General features: G+C 42.0%; 1 protein-coding gene across 8 annotated transcripts in view; it reads left to right on the forward strand.

Annotated features, from left to right (window-relative positions):
• The window catches only part of CCDC9B (coiled-coil domain containing 9B), a 107,559-nt gene extending 91,081 nt beyond the window's left edge, over positions 1 to 16,478 (forward strand). For 5 of the 8 annotated variants that reach the window (XM_089521958.1, XM_089521954.1, XM_089521959.1 and 2 more), the window contains one exon: positions 7,313 to 8,487. The gene's annotated coding sequence lies outside the window, so the exon portion shown is untranslated. Of the gene's footprint in view, positions 1 to 5,916; positions 6,019 to 7,312; positions 8,488 to 14,027; positions 14,195 to 16,459 lie in introns of those variants that run through there. The other 3 variants (XM_089521957.1, XM_089521956.1, XM_089521955.1) reach the window with 3 other exon arrangements.
• The last annotated feature ends 5,487 nt before the right edge of the window (positions 16,479 to 21,965 follow it).

Consider the following 21,965-nt stretch of genomic DNA (forward strand, 5'->3'; position numbering starts at 1 on the left):
TAAAATTCTGCAGCAGGGACTTCTACCACATATGAAGAGGGAAATCCCAGCAGTGTAATGTGGGTTCAGGAAAGGAAGAGATTAGAGACCACACTGCAAACATACAATGGATAATGGACTGCACCAGAGAATTCCAGAAGAACACAACAACGGATGAAAAATGAATTGGACATAGCTCCCACTTTGGAAGAGACACTTAAGGCCATACAACAGATGAACAATGGCAATGCAGCCGAGATTGATGGAATTCCACCTGAAGCTTGGAAACACGGATGCCATGTACTCCATGCTATTCCATGACGATGCTGCCCTAGTTGCCCATATAGAAGCAGCTCTGCAGCACCTAACATCTTGCTTTGCAACAGCTGCAGAGCTCTTTGGGCTGGAAGTCAGCCTGAAGAAAACGGAAGTTCTCTACCAGCTGGCATCTCAGGAAGAACACTACCATCCCCACATCACTGTAGGCAAATCTGTGCATACGTCCGTTCAGTAGTTCACCTACCTGGGAAGCATCATCTCCTCAGATGCCAAGATTGATAAAGAGATCGATCACAGACTAGCAAAGGCATATAGTGCATTCGGAAGGCTTCACAAAAGAGTCTGGAGGTGAAGCACAAAAATCAGTGTGTATAGAGCCATTGTACTGTCTATTCTCCTTTATGGGCCTGAAACATAGGTCACCTATCGCCAACACCTACGACTCCTCAAACACTTTCATCAGCGCTGTTTACGCAAAATTCTAAATATACACTGGACTGACTATGTGGAAATAGAGGGGTATAACCTTATTAAGAGAAATAGGCCAAACAGGAAAGGAGGAGGAATAGCACTATATGTCAGAGATATTTACACCAGTGAAGAGATCCTGGACATCAATCATGGAAGCCAGGTGGAGAGCATCTGGATAAGAATCAAAGGGGAGGGAAACAACAAGGGTGTTACGGTGGGAGTCTACTACAGACCCCCAAGTCAGACTGAGGAATTGGATGATATCTTTCTAGAACAGATGACCACACAGTCAGAAAAGAGAGATGTAGTAGTGATGGGCGACTTCAACTATCCTGATATTTGCTGGAAGTCAAACTCAGCAAAATCCTCAAGGTCTAGCAAATTCCTCACTTGCCTGGAAGACAATTTCATGGTCCAAAAGGTGGAAGAGGCAACAAGGGGGTCAGCTATTTTAGATCTGATCCTAACCAACAAGGATGACTTGGTTGATGGGGTGCAAGTGGTGGGATCCTTAGGTGGAAGCGACCATGTTCTCCTGGAGTTTGTTATACAATGGAGAGGAGAAGCCAGGCAGAGTCAGACACGCATCCTAGACTTTAGGAGAGCGGATTTCAGTAAACTTAGAGAAGTATTGAGGGCGATTCCATGGTCAGAAATACTAAAAGATAAAGGAGTTCAGGACGGATGGGACTTTCTCAAAAGGGAGATACTGAAGGCACAATTTCAAACAGTTCCAGTGAGAAAGAAAAACGGGAGGTGTCTCAAGAAACCAGGATGGATGACCAAGGAACTTTCAACCGAGCTAAGTTTGAAACGGAACATGTATAAGAAATGGAAAAAGGGGGAAATCACGAAAAAGGAATTCAAAGAAATAGCAGGCATGTGTAGGGGTAACGTCAGAAAAGCTAAAGCGCAGAATGAACTCAGGCTTGCTAAAGAGGTTAAGAACAATAAAAAGGGCTTTTTTGGATATGTCCGCAGCAAGAGGAAGAAGAAGGAAACGGTAGGGCCACTGCGTGGAGAAGATGGCAAAATGCTAACAGATAGAGAAAAGGCAGAACTACTCAACACCTTCTTTGCCTCAGTCTTCTCAGAAAAGGCAAAGGGTGCTCAACCTGAGGATAATGGAGCAGAGGACAGAATAGGGGAATTTCAGCACAGAATAAGTAAAGAGATAGTAGAGGAACACCTTGTTAATCTAAATGAATTTAAGTCTCCGGGACCAGATGAACTCCATCCAAGGGTATTAAAAGAACTGGCAAAAGTAATATCGGAGCCATTGGCAATCATATTTGAAAACTCCTGGAGAACAGGAGAGATCCCAGCAGACTGGAGGAGGCAAACGTTGTCCCCATCTTCAAAAAGGGGAAAAAAGAGGATCCCAACAATTATCGTCCAGTTAGTCTGACATCAGTTCTAGGAAAGATTCTGGAGCAGATCATTAAACAGAGAGTTTGTGAACATCTAGAAGGCAATGCCATAATCACAAAAAGTCAACATGGGTTTCAGAGAAACAAATCATGCCAGACAAATCTAATCTCTTTCTTTGACAAAATTACCAGCTTGGTAGATGAAGGGAATGCTGTGGATATAGTATATCTTGATTTCAAGTAAGGCCTTTGACAAGGTTTCCCATGACATTCTTGCAAACAAGCTTGTAAAATGTGGGCTAGACAAAGGAACTGTTAAATGGATCTGTAATTGGTTGACCGGCCGAACCCAAAAGGTGCTCAACAATGGCTCCTTTTCATCCTGGAGAGAAGTGACCAGTGGGGTCCCACAGGGCTCTGTCCTGGGCCCAGTGCTATTCAACATCTTTATCAATGATCTGGATGACAGAATTGGGAGCATACTTATCAAATTTGCAGATGACACCAAATTAGGGGGAATAGCTAATACCCCAGAGGACAGGATCAAGATTCAAAATGACCTGAATAGACTAGAAAGCTGGGCCAAAGCTAACAAAATGAAATTCAACACAGAGAAATGTAAGGTATTGCACTTAGGGCGGAAAAATAAAATGCACAGATATAGGATGGGTGACACCTGGCTGAATGAAACTACGTGTGAAAGGGATCTAGGAGTCCAAGTAGACCACAAGTTGAACATGAGTGAACAGTGTGATGCGGCAGCTAAAAAGGCCAATGCTATTTTAGGCTGCATCAATAGAAGTATAGTGTCTAGATCAAGAGAAGTAATAGTGCCACTGTCTTCTGCTTTGGTCAGGCCCCACCTAGAATATTGTGTCCAGTTCTGGGCGCCACAATTCAAAAAGGACATTGAGAAACTGGAGCGTGTCCAAAGGAGGGCGACAAAAATGGTGAAGGGTCTGGAGACCATGCCCTATGAGGAACGACTGTTTAAATATTTGAAAGGATGTCATATTGAGGAGGGAGCAAGCTTGTTTTCTGCTGCTCCAGAGAACAGGACCTGGAACAATGGATGCAAGCTACAGGAAAAGAGATTCCACCTGAACATTAGGAGGAACTTCCTGACAGTAAGGGCTGTTTGGCAGTGGAATGCACTTCCTCGGAAGGTGATAGAGTCTCCTTCCTTGGAGGTCTTTAAACAGAGGCTAGATGGCCATCTGTCAGGGATGCTTTGATTTGGATTTCCTGCATGGCAGGGGGTTGGACTGGATGGCCCTAGTGGTCTCTTCCAACTCTACGATTCTATGATTCTATGTGACAAATGTTGCTGTCCTTGAGCAAGCAGGGATCACTAGCTGGGCAGGACACGTTTCTAGGATGAAGGACCATCGCCTCCCAAAAATAGTATTCTATGGTGAACTCGCCACGGGTCAGCGTAAGAGGGGTGCCCCAAAGAAGAGATACAAGGACTGCCTGAAACAACATTTTGGGCTCGGCCAAATTGATCACCAACAATGGTCCGCCCTGGCCTCGCATCAGGAAGCAAGGAAACGCACTGTCTACGCTGCTGCAGCCTTTTTTGAACGCTCACGCCGAATGAGTCTCAAAGAGAAATGACAATGCAGAAAGAATCACAACCCAGAAACATCACCCAAGGAGACTTTCTGCTGTGCTTTCTGCATCCAGACGTGTTTATCTCAGATTGTCCTTTTTAGTCATCAATGTGCTTGTAGAAAGCGCGGGATGAGTCCTTCCTGAATCTTTGTTCGCGAAGTAAAGCCAGAGACAAGTGGCCCAGCCATCATTTCCCTCTACTCGTGTTTCCCCACCACTGTTTCCTCATCTTCTTTTTTCTTCTTTATTACTGTGGAAAATCTGTTAAGGAGAAAAAGATGGAATAGCTGTACAACACCTTCTGATTGCTAGAGACAGGGCCCATATGGAAGGATACCTTCTGTCTCTACTTCCACTTTATGACAAAAGGCTTTGGGAACAAGTGATGACTTACCATTTTGAAACACCTGATTATTTATTCACAGTTATACAGGCTGTGGCTTAGTGTTGTGCAGTAAGCTGTCTCGAGGTGCAGTTCATAAAATGGTGGACAAGACATATGTTAAATAATTAAAATTGGTAGCTAGCAATATGCTCAATCTGATTATATAAGTGTGAGAATCATAGAAACATAGAATCGTAGAGTTGGAAGAGACCACAAGGGTCAACCAGTCCAACCCCCCTGCCATGCAGGAAATCTCAATCAAAGCATACCATTGGCCCAAAGCAATAAATAGAGAGAGAAAAATCTTGCCTCAATCAAAGCATACCCAACAGATAGCCATCTAGCCTCTTTTTAAAGACCTCCAAGGAGGGAGACTCCACCACTCTCCAAGGGAGTTTGTTCCACTATCGAACAGCCCTTACTGTTAGAAAGTTCCTCCTAATGTTGAGGTGGAATCTCTTTTCCTGTAGTTTGCATCCATTGCTCCGGGTCCTGTTCTCTGGAGCAGCAGAAAACAAGCTTGCTCCCTCCTCCTGCTTGTTTTCTGCTGCTCCAGAGACTAGGACCAATGCTACAACAAAACAGGCTGCATATCCATAACAGATATTCTTTGAACTGCCCTACAAGTGGGTTCCATGCTTGGGAAGATTCTAGAACTTTACCCTCTAATATGCCTTTGCTTATCCATGTGTCCCTTAAAGGACAGAGCAGATACCTTTTCCTTTTCTTCCTTTGAAACTACCAAAGGTTGAAAGGTATGCGTAGGCAGGCAGAAGGGCAGATGGCGCAACAGCACAGATATCCACTCAGTAGTGTCTGTGCTGTCCTATATACAGGCAACTGCTTAGCTCATTATTTTAGCCACTGAGTGTTGTCAAACAAGAAGGTGACAACAATCCATCAGTGATACATTTATTGACCAACGGAAATGCACAATATACTTGTTGCAAGCTTTTAAAGCTCCATGGGCTTCTTCTTCAGGCAAGATGTTACAAATCAAATAGGAGAAAAAGAAACACAGTTGGAGACATTAGTCAGATGCCTGCATGTTGGTTCAGTCCTTAGCAAAAATGGTATGCTGTGGAAGATATCTTTTGTTGGCAGGCTCCTCCTCCTTCTGGCCATGTGGAAAAAGGGATATTTTGAAAGTCCAGGAAATTTAAAGTCCATTTGCATCTCAACAGGGTCCTCACTTTTGCAGTCCAGCATGTCTCCATTCCAGTGTGGTGAAAGGCCTCTTTGTAGGCAGAGAACAATGAGTTTCTCAAGAAGTCTCCAAGTTTTTGCATCAGGAATATTTTGGTGGTGTAGTAAATAGCAGAAGCTAAGAGGGGCAAACAATCCAGTTTGGGAATATGCGGGAATGCAGGAATTTTAATCCTTTGCTTCTCATTGGGGCCCTCATCTAGATCAAGCATCCCCTGCCCCCTATTTACATTAGAACAAAAGTTAAAATTCATACCAATAGGAATGTTTCCCCAATGCAAAGTGCAGAGCCCCAACCCAAACCTAGATTGTGGAAGGGTAAGTAAAAAACCCTTATTTCCCCCTCTCATATCCTAATCTATATTGGGCCTCCTATACATGTTACTGACTTTTTAAAAGGTCATTTATGAAGAGGCTAATTGTGTGAATAGTTTAATTATTTTGGCCCATAGAAGGATGCCATCACCTGCATATCCAAAATAAAAGTAAAGCTAAAAGGAAAAAAATCTAGCAAGACAGAAATGGAGGAGGAGGAGATGATGATGATGATGATGATGATTTCAGTCTATTAATATACATTCCACTTCAATCTGAGTCAAGTTTTTGTTTCAGCCAAAGCAGGAATGCTTGCTGCCAAAGATAAAACAGATAATTCAGGAAGGGCTGATTAGGTAACAAGGTTACTGTAAAGGCATTTGGTGGTGAGTTGGCACTGGGTATCTTCACTTCTGTTTTGCTAAGTTCCTGGGAAATGACAGCAATGAAGGAATGAGACCCAGAGCCATTTGTGGCCCTAGTTCAGGGGTAAGAAAAGTTCTGTGGTCCATAGCACCCCGTTCTGATGCCCTTGAAGCCTTGCAAACCCTAAGACCCCTTCCCCCATTTTAAAATTGTTTTCAGGCTGTCCCCAAAATGACTTTAAAATATCACAGAATGTGCAACCGGATGTGCAGCTGAATTCATAACCAACAGAGTACAGTACTGCCATCAGTTTCAGTTTTGGCATGAGAATGTGTGTTCACATGCATAATGGAACTGTATGTCTAGCTCTGATTCCATTTCCTGGAACTGAACATGAGCATTGGGCAAAGAAGTCTACCCATGACTGTAGAGGAACTACATAGAGGCATAAGGCATTAAGAGAATTCTGGCCTTAATAGCCCTTTCACATTATACAATTAGAGTGCTGTGATTCCACTTTAACTGCCCTGGTTCCATTTTATGGAATCCTGGTAGTTGCAGTTTACGAAGGGATGTTTCGAATTATCTGCTGAGAGCTGTAGGGGCCCACCAAACTACAGTACCCAGGATTCCATAGAGTGTTGCTATGGGCAGTTCAAGGTCTATAATTGTGCAGTGTGAAAGATGAGGTGCCATAGCAGCAGAGCTTGGGAAATTTGGTTTTTTAAACTACAGCTCCCAGAATCTCCCAGCCAGCGGGGCTATTGGCTCTGCATGGCAGTCAGAACTTATATAACAAGGCACTCACCCACTTCTTTGAGGTAGGAAAAAGAGCACCATCTTCCTGGCATGAGTACTAAAATGTTCCCAGAGTCTCCTCTGTACACACATAAAACCCATAAGTGGAACCACAAAAAGGAGATGGACGTGAAGTGACCAAGGTCACTCCGTGAGTCAGTGGTGAGATGCGCTCACAGACTCAGTGTCACCATTTTATGCATATCACCAGACTGCAGGAACTCCCAGAGGTATTCAGTTGCTATAGATAGGATCACAGCAAGACCGTAAACCAAGTCTTTAATGACTGACTTATTTCTGTCAGCTATTGCTGAGGAAAATGAGTTTTGGAGGAGATGGGAGAGAGTTCTATTGGGGCATTTGCAGTGTGTTCCTCATGTCTAGATGATAAGCATCTGAGATAAATTACATTGGATAGTATCCTGGCTGGGCAAAGAACTCATTAGAACCCAGCTGCCACCTTAATTTACTGCTCAGAGGTCCTTGCAGGTGGATGGTTCTGATGTTGTTTTTGTTGTTTGTTTTCCAGGACAACATGCTAAACAAGCAGAGCTGCTTACAAAAGAAGATGAGCACACTGTCTCTGCAGCCGGCTTGGCCTTCACCCTCCAGCTCACTTAATACAAAACCCACAGCAGGCCACATTTTTCTGTTTGGGAGCCAGATGTGTCTTGAAATTGTCTGTTCAGTTTTGGCATCACTTCCCTAGAGCACATCTCTGTGCCAAAGGACAGGAAAAAAATGACAAACAAGCAGCTTTCCTGGGGAAGAAAGGAAGGAAAACATGAACACCTTTATTTCACATCTAACTTTGTAGATCCCCCCCCCTCTCCACCCCCTTATTATCATGGGCATGTGACAAGCCAGTGTTTATCAACTTTGTGCACTTTATCTTATTTAAACACTAATTTTATTTAAAATGTAGATTTACTTTGCAGATATTACCCAGCTTTTTTACCCTCCTGGATAACAGTCAGTGGGTAAACTGCAGAGATTGAAAAGGTTTTAACTATAGCTTCCAGAATCCTCCAAAAGTAGTTTTTCCAAGTTCTGGAAAATTATTTCTTTGAAAATGAAGCATCAGATTTTCCAGAGCCCAATGCTACTTTGATTTTAACTGGTTGGTTAGCTAGAAATATTTATGAAAAAGGAAGCATCACTTTATAATAATGATGGCTGAGGACTAGTAATTCAGGGGAATTGCACAGTGACTTGGTTTGAATGTGACAGAATGATGTTGAGGGACCAGTGGTAAAGCAGGTTTAGATTACCATTTTCTCAAACTATACCTTTTCTCTGCAACTGTTCTGAACTTGTGACTATCATTAACTTCCTAGTTTGTTACAAGAAATTACTAAATATGTATAGCGGTGCCTACTTCCCCAGGTATTTCCCATGCAGATGGCCATGTGAATCCAAATGGAATAGATAGATTAGCATCATTCCCAGTAGTACAAACATCCAGACTTATCTCCTCTGGGTGTGCCTCCCTCATATAAAAGCACAGAGGATGGGGAAGTTACACATGCTAAAAATTCTTCTTTGTAAATGGTTATGCTGTGACTGTGATATCAGAGTGGAGATGGGTGTGAAAGCCAAAAGGTGCTTTTGGCATTTCTGGTGAAAGTAAAAAGTGTTTTTGTAGATTGTAAACTAAAGTGCTAGGTGGACTAGACAGGGTTTTACATAACAGCATGATCATGACTGTGCTGGTCTGCAGTGTTCTCTGTAGCTGTAGTTATCACTTCAATAAAGCTGAACAAAGTTTTGGCCGGGTGTTATTCTCTAACTTTGAAGGACATTATAAGGATCACTAACTTTTAAGCATGAGAGGGTGCTGTGAGACAATCCAACCATATGTGAGAAATTGCTAGTACTGGCAACATCTCTATACCAGCAGCAAAAATTCTGTATTATGGATTAGCTCCCTACTAATCACAGCCAGCATGGCATAGCAGTTTGGGTCTTAGACTAAGGTTCAAATCCCTGCTTAGCCATGGTAACCTGCTGGACAACCTTGGGCAAGTCGTATTCTCTCAGCTTCAGAGGAAGGCAAGATCAAACCTCCTCTGTAGAAATCTTGCCAAGAAAATCCCGTGATAGGGTTGCCATAAATTGGAAGCAACACTATCCCTACTGATACAATGGGCTCATCTTGGCCAAAGCTGACTGATTTCACTGTAAATTTAAAGTATCTGTTCAACAGTAGCACTCTTCCATTGAAAACAATGGGCCCTAATCAGGGTTGCCAGATAGGGACTATGGCCTTCGAGATTCAGGGCCAAAACCTGAGACTTGGCGACTTATGGCGTCAAAGAGGGTGGGCCTGTGATGCTACAAGGCTGATATTACAAAGAGCAGCCCCTGATGATGTCAAGTCTGCCACATAAAGCATCAAATACAGCTGTTCGGACTATGCCATTTAGTTTTTTTTTTTAAATGTAGAACAAATGAGGAAAATAACATATCACCAGGTAAGCCAATGTTTATTTTTCAAAGCAGTTCTTTCACCCTGAGATTTTTTCCTTTGGCTTGCAGACTGCAGAAGTAGGGCCAGGCCCTGAGATCTGGGAACCCTAGCCCTGATACCAGATAACCTAATACTTGATCAAATTTGCAGATGATCATGATTAATCTAGGATGGAGAGAACCAAAGTAGATTGTGAAGAGCTCTCTCTAGACTGAATGGATGACAACAACATGGCAAACTTGGTTCAGTGAAAGTGTTCTGTACCAGAACAAACAATCTTAAATTAATAATCCAAGAAATTCTAACTGGGATCTGAATAAATATCACAAAAATATTTCTCTCCCTTTTGCCAAGGTAAGGAGGTTTTTGTGCCAGCATTCTGTCACATGAGAACAAGTACTTCTGGCATTAGGGGAATAATTATCATTAATATAAGAGAACTGGATGACCTTTTCTACAGATGACTTGTATTTGTTTAGAACTACTAAATGGTCATGCCCCCTGCCAAAAGTGCAAATGAGAAATGTATTATCCATGCCAGAGCTTGGAAAATCTCCTTTTTGAACTAGATCTCCAGAATCATTTAGCCAATCTGGAGAATTCTGAGAGTTGTAGTTCAAGAAGGGAACTTCCCCATATTCTACTCCTTATTCTGTTCAGAAGTCCATTGCACTCAGACAACAGTGTGTTAGCAAGAAAGCCACATTACACGATTTGCATGTGTTCTGGTGGAAATAATAATGTGGTGAGAGCCAACATTGGTTCCCTTTGGAAATAAACTAATCATATTTGGTGATCCAATTCTTTCAGGTCTAGACATTCTTGACCTGATAAGTCTCAGCTTCTGTATCATATCACATTCACCAGTGATTGATTAGTAAATGAGTACAAATGATTTGCCAGATTACAGACATGAGGTATGCCCAGTTGAAATAAGCACAACCCACAAGTTCATCTTTTAATTTATAGGGGAATGTACATGGAAACGCTTTCAGACTGCATTTATTGGTAGTCGGTGGAATTTTTTAAGAAAAAAAAAGTCTGTGGCTTCACAGAATTTCTGAGCAGAATTTCTATCAAGTGTTTTCCGTGGCTGGGCATGAACTGTATTACTGTACTAGTCCCAACTAGAATAGATCTGTTGAGTTTATTATGGAATGGCGAGTCAGCACTTGCATGAGGGCCACAGGAAATTTTCCACTAATATCCCCTCCATTGGCTACACCCTTCCAATAGAGTTCCCAAATGCATCTTATCTTCATATGATTCTTCAATGGCCAGAAATCACATCATGTCATTTCCTTTCCCGCCTTTGAGAAGAACTCTAATGAGGTACATTGGGCAGGCTGGGGAGGCTTTTGCTCATTTGGGGGTTTTGTACATGGTTTGGGGTAAAAGATACCTGAAAATTCTGTCATTTTTTTTTAAAAAAAATTGGGGGCTTTAGATACTGGCAGGAGGCTTCAGGTGCTACAAAAATGGGATTCAGGAGTTAAGGCATGCACTTGGTCTGGCCCAAACCTATGTAAATCCCCTGGTTCGTGGATCTGAGCTTTGTTGAGATTTCCATTAGGATCCATCCCTTAGAATGTAAGTCACTCTAATAGTGTTGGGTGTGAAAATTGAATGTTATTTCATTTGGAGCATAGCTATCCTCAGCTGCATCTATACTGCAGAAATACTCCAGTCTGATACCACTTTGACTGTCATGGCTCAATGCTATCGAATTCTGGACTTGTAGTGCCACAACAAACTACAGCTCTCAACATTCCATAGCATTAAGCCAAGGCAGTTAAAGTGGTGTCAAACTGGATTATTTCTGCAGTGCAGACACAGCCCTCATTAGTCACACGATGTTCCACATTAGTTTAGGCTTAGTTATGCAAAAGGAATTGTTATTCAGCCTTTTACCCCAAAGACCGAAATCGTCTAGAATCTAGAAATAAGAGCAAATGGGTGGGAGACAACCATGGAAGGCAAAAGAACCACTATAAGATAGCATCTTCTGAACTGATACTCATAGTTAAGGATAGATTCATTCTTTTCTTTTATGTATCTGTACTACAAAATTATATCAGTTTCATACAGGCTTGACAGAGCTTTCTTAGAATGAACATGGGGTTTGCAGTCTGGTAAGAATGCTGAAAAATCTGTATCAGGAACCCTTACCTTTGCTCCCATGATTCATAAAGTACACGTTCCTGGCAAGAGTAAATGATTATTAAATCACTTTAAATTTGTAAGACTGATACATTTGTTGAAGCATCTATGTATTTGATGTCATTTTTGAGAAAACCATTATACTGGTTGTTATTGTTTTCCAAAAAATGTGTATGGGATAGGCATTTTCCAAAAATGTATACAAGATGGATGAGGAAGATGGCTGAGATGTGAATGATGTATTGAGAAATGTAGGGATTATTTTTATTAAATAAATGTTGTTTAAGGAAAAGAGAACATATTGTGCCTTTTAAATAACATTGCAGGGGGTTGAGAGAATAAATAGTAATATTTATTTACATGCAGATAAACAACCACTGTCAATACCAAGGTTTATTTATTGAGTTTGTTGTATTGTGAGTGATCTTAGCAGCAGAAATTGTGACCAAAAAGAACATTTGTCAAACAATCTTTGGTTCAACACTTCAAAACAAAATTCATAACTTATTCCTCAGTGATCTCTGAAACAATTCATTGTTATACTCATAATAAATGGATGCATATGCTAATTTACATCCATATGCAAATTAGATTAAAAAAAACAAATACAGCACACTTTAGTCTGCTGGGCTTCTTGTTCAGTTGACAGAAACTCTCCATATACTGTACTGCAAAAGATAATTTATGGTTAAATAATATAAATACAATTAAAACATAAGTTTATAATAATATTAAAAATTTAGAATAGTCTTAAAACCAACTTGAAAAAAAAAAAGGGGGGGGGGGTAATTGAGTTCAGTTGCCAAAGGCACACATTAAGAACTAGGTCCTACTGTGGCATAAGATAAATTGCACTAAATGTTATATAGTGTTAATCTGAAATGCACTCAAAGGGGTGAAGCATAATCAGTGATGAGGATCACAGATCTGAGCTCTGGTGTCTGGTGAATCTAGAAGTTTTTTGTACCTAGCAGGCTCCAATTAACATTGGAGAGGGAAAAGGAGATATAATGGCTGTCATTTTCAGAACCCACTATAGGTTTTAGGTACAGATGTCCCCCACCTTTCAATGACCCTCTTTGTAATGACTTGCTCTTAGTTTTGATGGTTCTAAATTATACTCAGAACCCGTATATTACATATGTGGTCCACTCTTTTGACCATGTGCCAGTTTAATGGGTTCTGGTCATACATTACTGACATTTAAAAAGGTTGAAATACCAGAGGTGAGGTCTCTCCTGGGCAGACTCTACTTTTTCGTGCACACATACCCCACCTTCAAAATGGTCCAAAGGTACAGCCTGATGGATGCTCTGATCCTTTTCTGCTCTCTCTGGGGAAGAGTGGAGGATGCCAATTCTGCTGGATGACAGTGGAAGGGAGGCTCAAGGAATTGCTGAGTTGGAGCCCTTGCATTTTCCCACTAAATGGAGGGAAATATCACAGCCAGTGCAACTTTGTCCTTTGCTAGAGAGTAGCTGACAACAACCATCACAACACCATGTTCTTTGTTGGAATCCAGAGATTGGAAGCTGTTTGGCCAAGGCTGTTTGGGCAATAACAAGAGGCACCTCGGCCAAACAGGTGCCATCTTCCCTCGCATTAATAAATAATAATAATAATAATAATTTATTTGTATCCCGCCTCTCCCACATGATCGACCTGTGGCACTGGCCGGGGCAAAGCTTAGCTAAGTCAACTTAGTACAATTGACTATTTCCTAGGCTTTACCCTGGTCAGTGCTATAGTGAAGCAAGCGGAGATGGCAGAATAACAAACCTAGTCACTCAGAGGCTAGGCTTGTTGGGCTGGTACTGGCTGCATAGCTAGGTAACTAAGGTGGTAATGTGTGGCCATTAATATTAAAGATTCCCATGGCAGCATCCTGTGGAATTCTGGGAAGGGCTTTAAGAATTCTCAACCAGAGAGCTCTACTGGCTCACCAAACTACCAACCCCAGGATTCCCCAGGCAGTTAAAGTGGAATAGTGCTATAACTGTGTGGTGTGACCGGTCCAAGTGAAAAGACAGATCCTGCCTGTGGAATTCTGACATCAAACTGACATTGTGGCAGTGCAAAGAAATATTTTGGTATGATCTGTCCCAGTTGTAGAGGACAGATAGCGTTCATTTCAAATGTGCTGCTTTTTGAAATAATGCTTTGGTTATATACTGTATATGCTCAACTATAATTCGACCTCGTGTGTAAATCAAGGGCACATTCCGAGACCAAAATTATGGATTTTGATAGGACTCATGGATAAGTCAAGGATAAAACCTAGGGGGCATGTAGCTAAGGGTGTAAAAGATGAAGGAACACAATTACAAAACTTGCAAAATCCCAGCAGGCATAACTGTGCTCATCCTAAAGGCTGGATGGATGAGAGAGCAGAGGAGGGTCAGTGCTTCCAGGACAGATTACTCTTGCCTTTCACCAGGGGTTTGTCCCTTAAAAAAAAAAAAAGAGTAAGATTACAGTACTTACATTAACCCGTGGTAGGTTTCTTGGGTCAATTTTTTGACTAAGATTTCTTAATTTCTATTTGTGCGTATATACAGTAGTTCAATGTTTTTTGTTTGAGCTTGCATTTTAGCAGAGAATTTTGTTTTCACAGTGTACCAGATCTGGAAGGTAAAGATAGCACAAATACAGCAACTGGACACAATCAGGAAAAGAGACCATCTAAACAAACCTGATGCCACTAACAGCACAATGTGTCTAGCACCAGGGTCGTGGAGGCAGCAGTGTGACTTTACACAGCTTCATAATTGGTTTGGAATAACAAATTCAACAGAAGAATGGAAGGGCAGGATATACTCCCTACTTGTATATAACCCAGAGGTGAGAATCATGTGGCCCTCCAAATGTTTTTGAATGGCAACTCTCACCATTCTTCACCATTTGCTCTGCTGGATAGGCCTGTTGGGATTTACAATCCAGTAAGATATGGAGGACTGCATAATTCCCAGCCTGGTCATAAACAACAGATGTTAATACACTGCAGGCTCTCAAACTGGTACTGGACTATGGATCACTAATTTGAGTAGCATTGTTCTACAGTGACTTTTAAGAGCTAACATGATAGTTTGAAATGTTGGTATTGTACTCCAGGAGACCAATGTATATCCCCACTCAGCTATGGAAATCCACTGGATGATCTTGGGTATGTCACATTCTCTCAGCCTCAGAGAAAGGCAACAACAAATTTCCTCTGAAGAAATTGCCAAGAAAACATGTACACCACCATAGTTCAGAGTCATGTTGAAAGCATATAACTACAACAATTATCATTATCACTTCACTGGCTATGCTAGGTGGGGTTCATGGGAATTGTGGACCGAAACTTTTGCAGGGTGAAATGTTTTCCACACCAATGTACTGGGAGTGATAATTGTCATGCAAGTGCTCAGTCCATCATTTTTGCTTGAACATGGCCATGGCACACAGCCTGAAAGTCTGTAATATACAGTGCCACATGTGCCTAGCTCTGCAAAAGTGGTGTTTTGAGGAAATGTGCCACTCTGCATTCCCAGCCTTCCCGAACCTGGCCATCGGCTGGCTAGTCTCATGATCAATAGCAGGTGTGGCCAATGTCTGAGGAATTATAATTAACTGGGGATTGTGGGAGCTGAAGTCCAATACATCTGTCTGATTATAGACGACTGCTTTTTATACTATAAACTGATAATCTTGCTCAGGAAGCTGTACATCCTTAGTTCTGTTTAGGGACAAAAACAGGTGTGGGGCAGTATCTAGAGTTAACAGGGAGGTGAATCAAATCATGAAAACTGGAAACACCCAGGCACTGAGAGGTAACTGTTTCCTTTCACCATATTGGCTGGTAGCCCAGAGGATCTTGCTCCTCAGTCCTCCAAAGTTTCCACCAAGAGAAGAATGCAGCAGGGACTGCGTCACATGGAGCAAATGCCTACCAGACAGAGAATGACATGCTATGGTTTGAGACTGTTCAGAGATGGTGAGATTTAACATCAGCTCCAGGAAGGAATCCAGGCAGGTGAGTCTTCATCTCATGAAATAAACAAATGGTATAAGGTTAGGAAACACTGAGACCACATCTTTTTGAAATTATATGGAAATAGTGTGGCAACTAGCAGGAGAGAATTTTTATTAAGGTGCTGAAAACATTTAAAGGACACTGTTAAGTTCAGTGCACAACTGACCAGAGATGGACATTTCAGACAGATAATACAAGCCTCTAGCAGTGAAGCTCTTGTTTTACAACGTAGTTTCATGCCTGGCCAGACTCCCTTTTTCTCTAACCTTCTGTCTAGCTGGAAGATTTTTAGCCACATTGGCACTGAGGATGGTGAAGGGGCTGGTGAAACATACTTTGGCTGGAACCCTGTATTATATCTTGCTAGAATAGATCACTGAATTAATTGTTGACTGGTGAGCTGACAAATAGGTACATCTCATCAATTCAATGAGTCTACTCAAGTCAAAAGAGAATTTAGGCCATAGTGTTAGACTGCCACAGCAGACCTGCAGTGAACAATACAATAAACAAGGTTTGTGTTGGAAAGATTCTGCTTTAGCCAACCCTATGATAGCTGTATGCATTTGCTTACAATAGGCAAGGTAAACAGCAGGTGGTACCAGAATCCCTTACTGAGCATGTGTGAAGAGCAAAACAGAGAGAAAAGTGGGGAGCAGAAGAGCTGCCTCCCCAGCTACACCAAACATGTTAAAAGCATAGATCTATAAATTTGGCCACCAAAATAGAAATCTTAAGAAAGGAAGATACTGAAAGAAAAAGTCAACCCTGGATGTTTATTGGAAGAAGACTTCAAGTGATCTGTAGAAAGTTCAAAAGGCTTTTTGTTTACTTATACAAAGCTTACCTGACCTTGTTGTTTCATTTCACATGTGCATAGTTACTTTTGAATAAAAAAATTACTCATTGTAACTTCTGAAATAAAAGTTTGCTTTATTTAAAATTCCTCTTCTTTTTTGTACTGCTCGAACCTATCCCTTTTCTTTGCAAGTTACTGTATTTCTGTATTTGATTCCACATTTTTTGTTTAGGAAATAATGCCCAGGAACACATCAACTTCATTAACTGAGGTATAGCGGAATACTGCCCAGATGGCTTTTAAACTGCAATTACAGTTGGAAAATAGTACTTTTGGTGATACTTATCACACAATGTTATGTCCAACCCATAGCTGCTGAGTCCCCAAAGCCTGGTTAGGGTGTCCCTTTTCATTGCCAAAAGAAGGCTTCCAATTGTACTTCTTTTTCATTACCTCACAGATGCAAAACGTCATTGCCATGTGGCAGTTCCATGTGGTGTCTCCTCCCCTTGTCCCACCATCCCCTCATTATTCCCAAGGAGTTGATTGCTTTTTAATTGTTATTTTCTATGTTTTCTTTTCTTTTTAGAAACTTAAATTGCATCACCATAACTCCGGAACTGCATTAAAGGGTAGGACAGAGGACAGGGGCCAAGGTTAAGGGGGAGTGCAGAAGTGAGCGTGTTGGCAGAAACAGCTCCAGTCATGCTACTGCAGAGAGGTGTGATAACGGTTGTTCTGAAACTAATGTGTTTCCATTTTTATTAACTAATGCAATTGTGGTGAGAGCGGGGCTCATGCGGTAATGTCCCAGGTCACTCAAGGAAAATTGTAATGCCTTCTATATGCACTTTTCAGCAGCAACCCGGTTCTGTCTAGTGCTTTTCAAACTAGGTTCCAGGGAATCTTGAGGTTTTTTCAAAGCTTATCAGAAGTTCCTTCAGGGAGATGATCATTGACAGAGTACAAGTTCACAGAAAGATAACAAGCTTTTCAAATGTAACAAAACAAAATGACATTCTTGTTAGAGAAACCTATGTACTAGGCAGTATTTAAACTTAATATGATACATGAAGCAGTTGGCTTGAACCGAATTGAAAGCCACACTCTCTGGTCTGCAAACCCCATTCCCAATCCCTGCTGCATTACAACAGGTTAGGATAATTAGCAGCTGAAAATACTTTATACATGCTCAGAGCATTGTGGATTTGATTTATTGTAAACAGTATTAACAAATAAATCTAAAGTCAATTTCTGGTAAGCTCCATCTCCAAAAAGATATTGTACCTGTTATACACACCAGCAACTGGTTGAAAGCTAGATACTGTCTCAGTTATAATTACTACATGAATACATTTGGCAGGCATTGGAGAAATTCTTGATTGTTGGGCCTAATAATTAGTTCCTAACCATCACAGCTTGGAAAAATTATGTTTTGGACCACAGCTCTCAGAATCACACAGCCAGCATAACCATTGGTCATGGGGGCTTGGGGAACTGTAGTGCAGAACCATGTCTTTCTGGATATGAAGTGCACCAGCAGAATTGGGCACTACATTGCTTCAGCCTTAAATGGAAGCTCCTTGTTGTCTTTTATATCACATGGCTAATAAATACTGTTATGATTTAAATTTGGGATTTCATTGCAAGTATTTTTTTAACAATCCAAGTATTAAATTATTTTCCACATGGATTTTTCCCTGGACAGGTTGACAGTAATTGGTTTGCAAGCCTAAAGGAAGTTGTAAAGGCTTTTAATTAAATGAACGCTTTAGTATTTAAATTACATCAGGTAAAGCTTAAATAAAACACAGGGAGTCTATTTAAAGCCAACTACCCAGCAAAAAAGCTATGTAAAGGCAACTTCATACACTGTTTTTCCTATTGTGTACAACTTGGTAAAAGAAAAATGCAGACGTAACCTGTTAAATACAATAGATGCATAGCAGACTAGATGCATTTTTTAAAAAGTCACATGAGAGAAGATCAAACACCATTTCTGAGCTTTGTTACCATTCACACAACTGATGGAGAATATGTATATATGGCTTCCTGGACATAAAATGTGAGAACTATCCATCAGAAGCCATTCAAAACACAACACAACACACACTCCTCCAAAATAGCTGTGCTGGCTCTAAGATAAAATGTCAAAAACCCTATTAGGGTGATATCTTTCTTACACAAAAAACAAAACAAAACAAACACTAACCCAAAGGGACCAAAAATATGTCCATGCCATCAAGACTTCCAGATTTTTCCATCAGGCAGGATCTTTTAAAAGAGTGGGGAGAGGGTTGGGTTTTTTAGGCTTTTCTGTTACTCCACATCTGGCCCTTTGTCAGAGTCCAAACAGAAGATGCTTTACAATACTTAGAATTGAAGGTACAGTACATCTAAAAGTTTGAAGGCTGAGAGAACACACAGGAATGGAAACATCTCCTAGAGCAAGTCAAAGATTCCTTTGCCGAACAAAATATGGCCAAGAACCTACATTGCTGACTTATTGCCAGAACAGACAGCCAGAAAGGGACCGCTTGAAACCACCCACCATGAAGACACATTGGAGCTGCGGCAAACACATGCCACAGCCCCATTCCACCCTGAGCCTGGCCTAAATAGGAGTGGAAATGATCTGCTCCTATTTGGGCTGGGAAAGGGCTGCCTTTTTTGCTCCCACCGCAGCCCCAGAGTGGCTTCAAGATGCTCCAGTGGCATGCAGCATGTAAACACTTTGCTGTTGGAGCATCTTGAAGCCGTCCATGTCTGGGCAGACAGCTGACTTACGGGTAGCTTTGGAGAGTGTGGCATGTAAGCACATGCTTCCAAGAGGCCTGGAAGAAGGCTTTAATAGGCCATCTGTATTAGCTCTATTTGGGGCTGCCTTTGAAAAATGTTCAGAAACTTCAGCTAGTCCAAAGGGCTGCAGCCAGACTGTTAACTGGGGCAGGTTACAGAGACCACATAATGCCCCTGTTGAAACAGCTCCATTGGCTGGGCTGCCAGTTTGTTTCTGGGCACAATTCTAAATGAAGGTTATGACTTATAAAACCCTATATGGCTCAGGTCCAGGTTATTTGGCAGACCATATCTCCCTGAGATCATCAGGAGAGGCCCTTCTCTCAGTCCCACCACTACTGCAGGCATGGTTGGTGGCGACACAACAAAGGGCCTTCTCAGTGGATGCCCCTAGACTTTGGAACTGCCTTCCCAGGGAGGCCAGAATGGTCCCCTCCTTGTTGTCCTTCTAGAGATAGTCTTTAAAAAACCCTTTTATTTAGACAGGCTTTTAAACTAAAAAGCCTCAGTTCTGGGAGGAGGGACAGAATATAAATATGATCATCACTATCATCTCCTGGCCCAACCTGAACCCACCCTACTCCACCTTTACACCCATCAGCCACACGAAGTAAAGGAGGCTTGCTCTGCTGGTAATCGGGAGCACAGAAGGATGTCATTACCAGCCTCATCCCACCAGCAACCTGCAGTTCAATAAGGAGTTCTAACAAGGATCAATAAGGAGCTGCAACAAGAATCCTGTTTCTGATTGGTACAGCCTCACTTGCTAGCAAAAGAAGACTGGGAACATTATTCTGCTATGCCTCCAACTGCTAGCAGAACATAGTTCCTTTGCTTGGCAGTGGCTCCCTGCAGTTTAAAGTGAGATTTGGGGGGCATTTATAACTGTGGCAATAGTGTCACAATTGTCACAATCCAGAATATGTAGTACAATTGTGGATATGGAACAATTTCTGGTCTGTAACTGCAATGCAGGATGCCATCCAACCTATTTGGCCATGTCTCATCTGATGGTATGAATCTGACTATGTAAGGAATCTAAGCCTGAAACTATTTAACTTATGTGAGACAGGAGTGCATGGAAACTGTTAGCAAATAGCAATATTTTATAAATTGTTGTTAATATGCTTTCAATTTGGTTCCAACGTATAGTGACCCTATCACGGTTTTTGTTGCAGGATTTATTCAGAGGAGGTTTGTTATTGCTTAGTCCTCTAAGGGTGAGAGAGTATGACTTACCCAAGGCCACCTAGTGAAATTCCACAGCTGAGTGGGGATTTGAATTCTGGTTTCCTGAAGTCCCTTTCCAACAGTAAAACCGTTACAATATACCAGTTCCCAGTATTTTATATACTGTTTTAAAATTATTGTAATATCAGCTTCTTGATTTTTGCTGGATTTTATCTGTTCCAATTTCTAGGGAGCTGTTTGTAGTAATTTTTTTGGATCTGCACTAAGCCTATTCCAAAAGCCAGCCATGAACCCCAAATGGAGTAGGGAGGCTCAAGATGCCCTTAAATTTAGCATGGAGGAGCTGATCACCTTTTGAAATAATCTGGCAAAACTGGAACACCAAGACTCTCCTATGCAGTTGTGTCTCTTCAAGTGTACTAAATGAACAAGCCCTAAGAAATATTAAGATCGCTATTGTCATTGAGCCCTCCCCAGAATAATAAAATCTGACTGAATTTATCCCATGTACACTTACTTGGGAGTAAGCCCTACTGAGCACATGGAAAGGACTTCAAATTACATGTCATCCCTGTGAGTCTTCATATTTAAGGATGTTTCAGTAATAATGGATGGGGAAAAATAATTTGCTCTCCCTCAGCATGTACTTAGAAACAGGTAAAATTAATAACAACCTGTCAACAAATGTTGAGCCCACTTTGCCTTAAAAATAATTCCAAGGTCCCTGAACCTGATGTTGTTTTTTGATGAGATAGTCTTATGTTTTGGATAATGGTTTGCTGGTTATGGTGGCTAATGTTTTGAATATGGTTGCTCATGCACATAGTCATTTATGGATTTGTGTGTGCGTGTTTGTGACATCAACAGAAGTAAATAGCACAAGTGTCTTACGTATGCACTATGTCAAGACTTTGGAGTTTCTCAGATTAGAAATGTAAATTCCAACATTTATGTAGAATAGGGTTGCCCTAACTGAGGAGCTCCGAACCGGGACAAATGTAGGACAAGGCTTAAAAATGTAGGACCTTTTTTTTTAAGGTCCTACATTTTAAAACCTTGTCCTCCTCCTCCTCCCCGGCTTGGGAGGAAGCCTCGGCCTCCTCTCAGGCCGGGAAGGATGCAAGGGCTGCTCCACATCGCGACGATCACCGCGGTGGGAAGCAGCCTCCTCCCGGCCCCCACTCCCTTTCCCGGCCTCTGTGGAGGCTTGGGCCTCCATAGGGGCCGGGAAGGAGGGAGGAGAGTGCCCGCGATCGGCGCGATCGGCGCGATCGCGGGCGGCCCCCACTCCCTTTCCCGGCCTCTATGGAGGCCCAAGCCTCCACAGAGGCTGGGAAGGAGGGAGCAGAGCCAGGCCGCCTCCCTCGCCGGCGGAGGAGGCCAAGCAGGGAACGGAGGCGAGGCTCCTTTCCCTGCCTGGTGTCCGTCGCGTGGGTGGTGTGTGTCCTGGGGGCGGGGCCAAACCGGGGCGGGACCGTGCGGACCTGCCCCAAACTGGGAAAGTCCCGCCCCCTGGCGGGATATGGCAAGCCTAATGTAGAAGCATCTGTTTAAAAGGGGTAGATACCACCAATGTATTGAATAGTGATGCTCTACTATTTAGCAAATGTTTTAATTACTCCTTCAGTACTCTTCAGAATAAGAGTAAGCACTGCACTCATCATGTCAAACCCACATAATTAATGGTGACAGGTGATGGGAGCTGCAGACTATCAATATCTGGAGGGACATACATTCTCCATCCCTAC

Source organism: Sceloporus occidentalis, unplaced genomic scaffold (assembly GCF_023333645.1).
Source record: "Sceloporus occidentalis isolate IW3139 unplaced genomic scaffold, rSceOcc1.0.p SCAF_4, whole genome shotgun sequence".
NCBI lineage: Eukaryota > Metazoa > Chordata > Lepidosauria > Squamata > Phrynosomatidae > Sceloporus > Sceloporus occidentalis.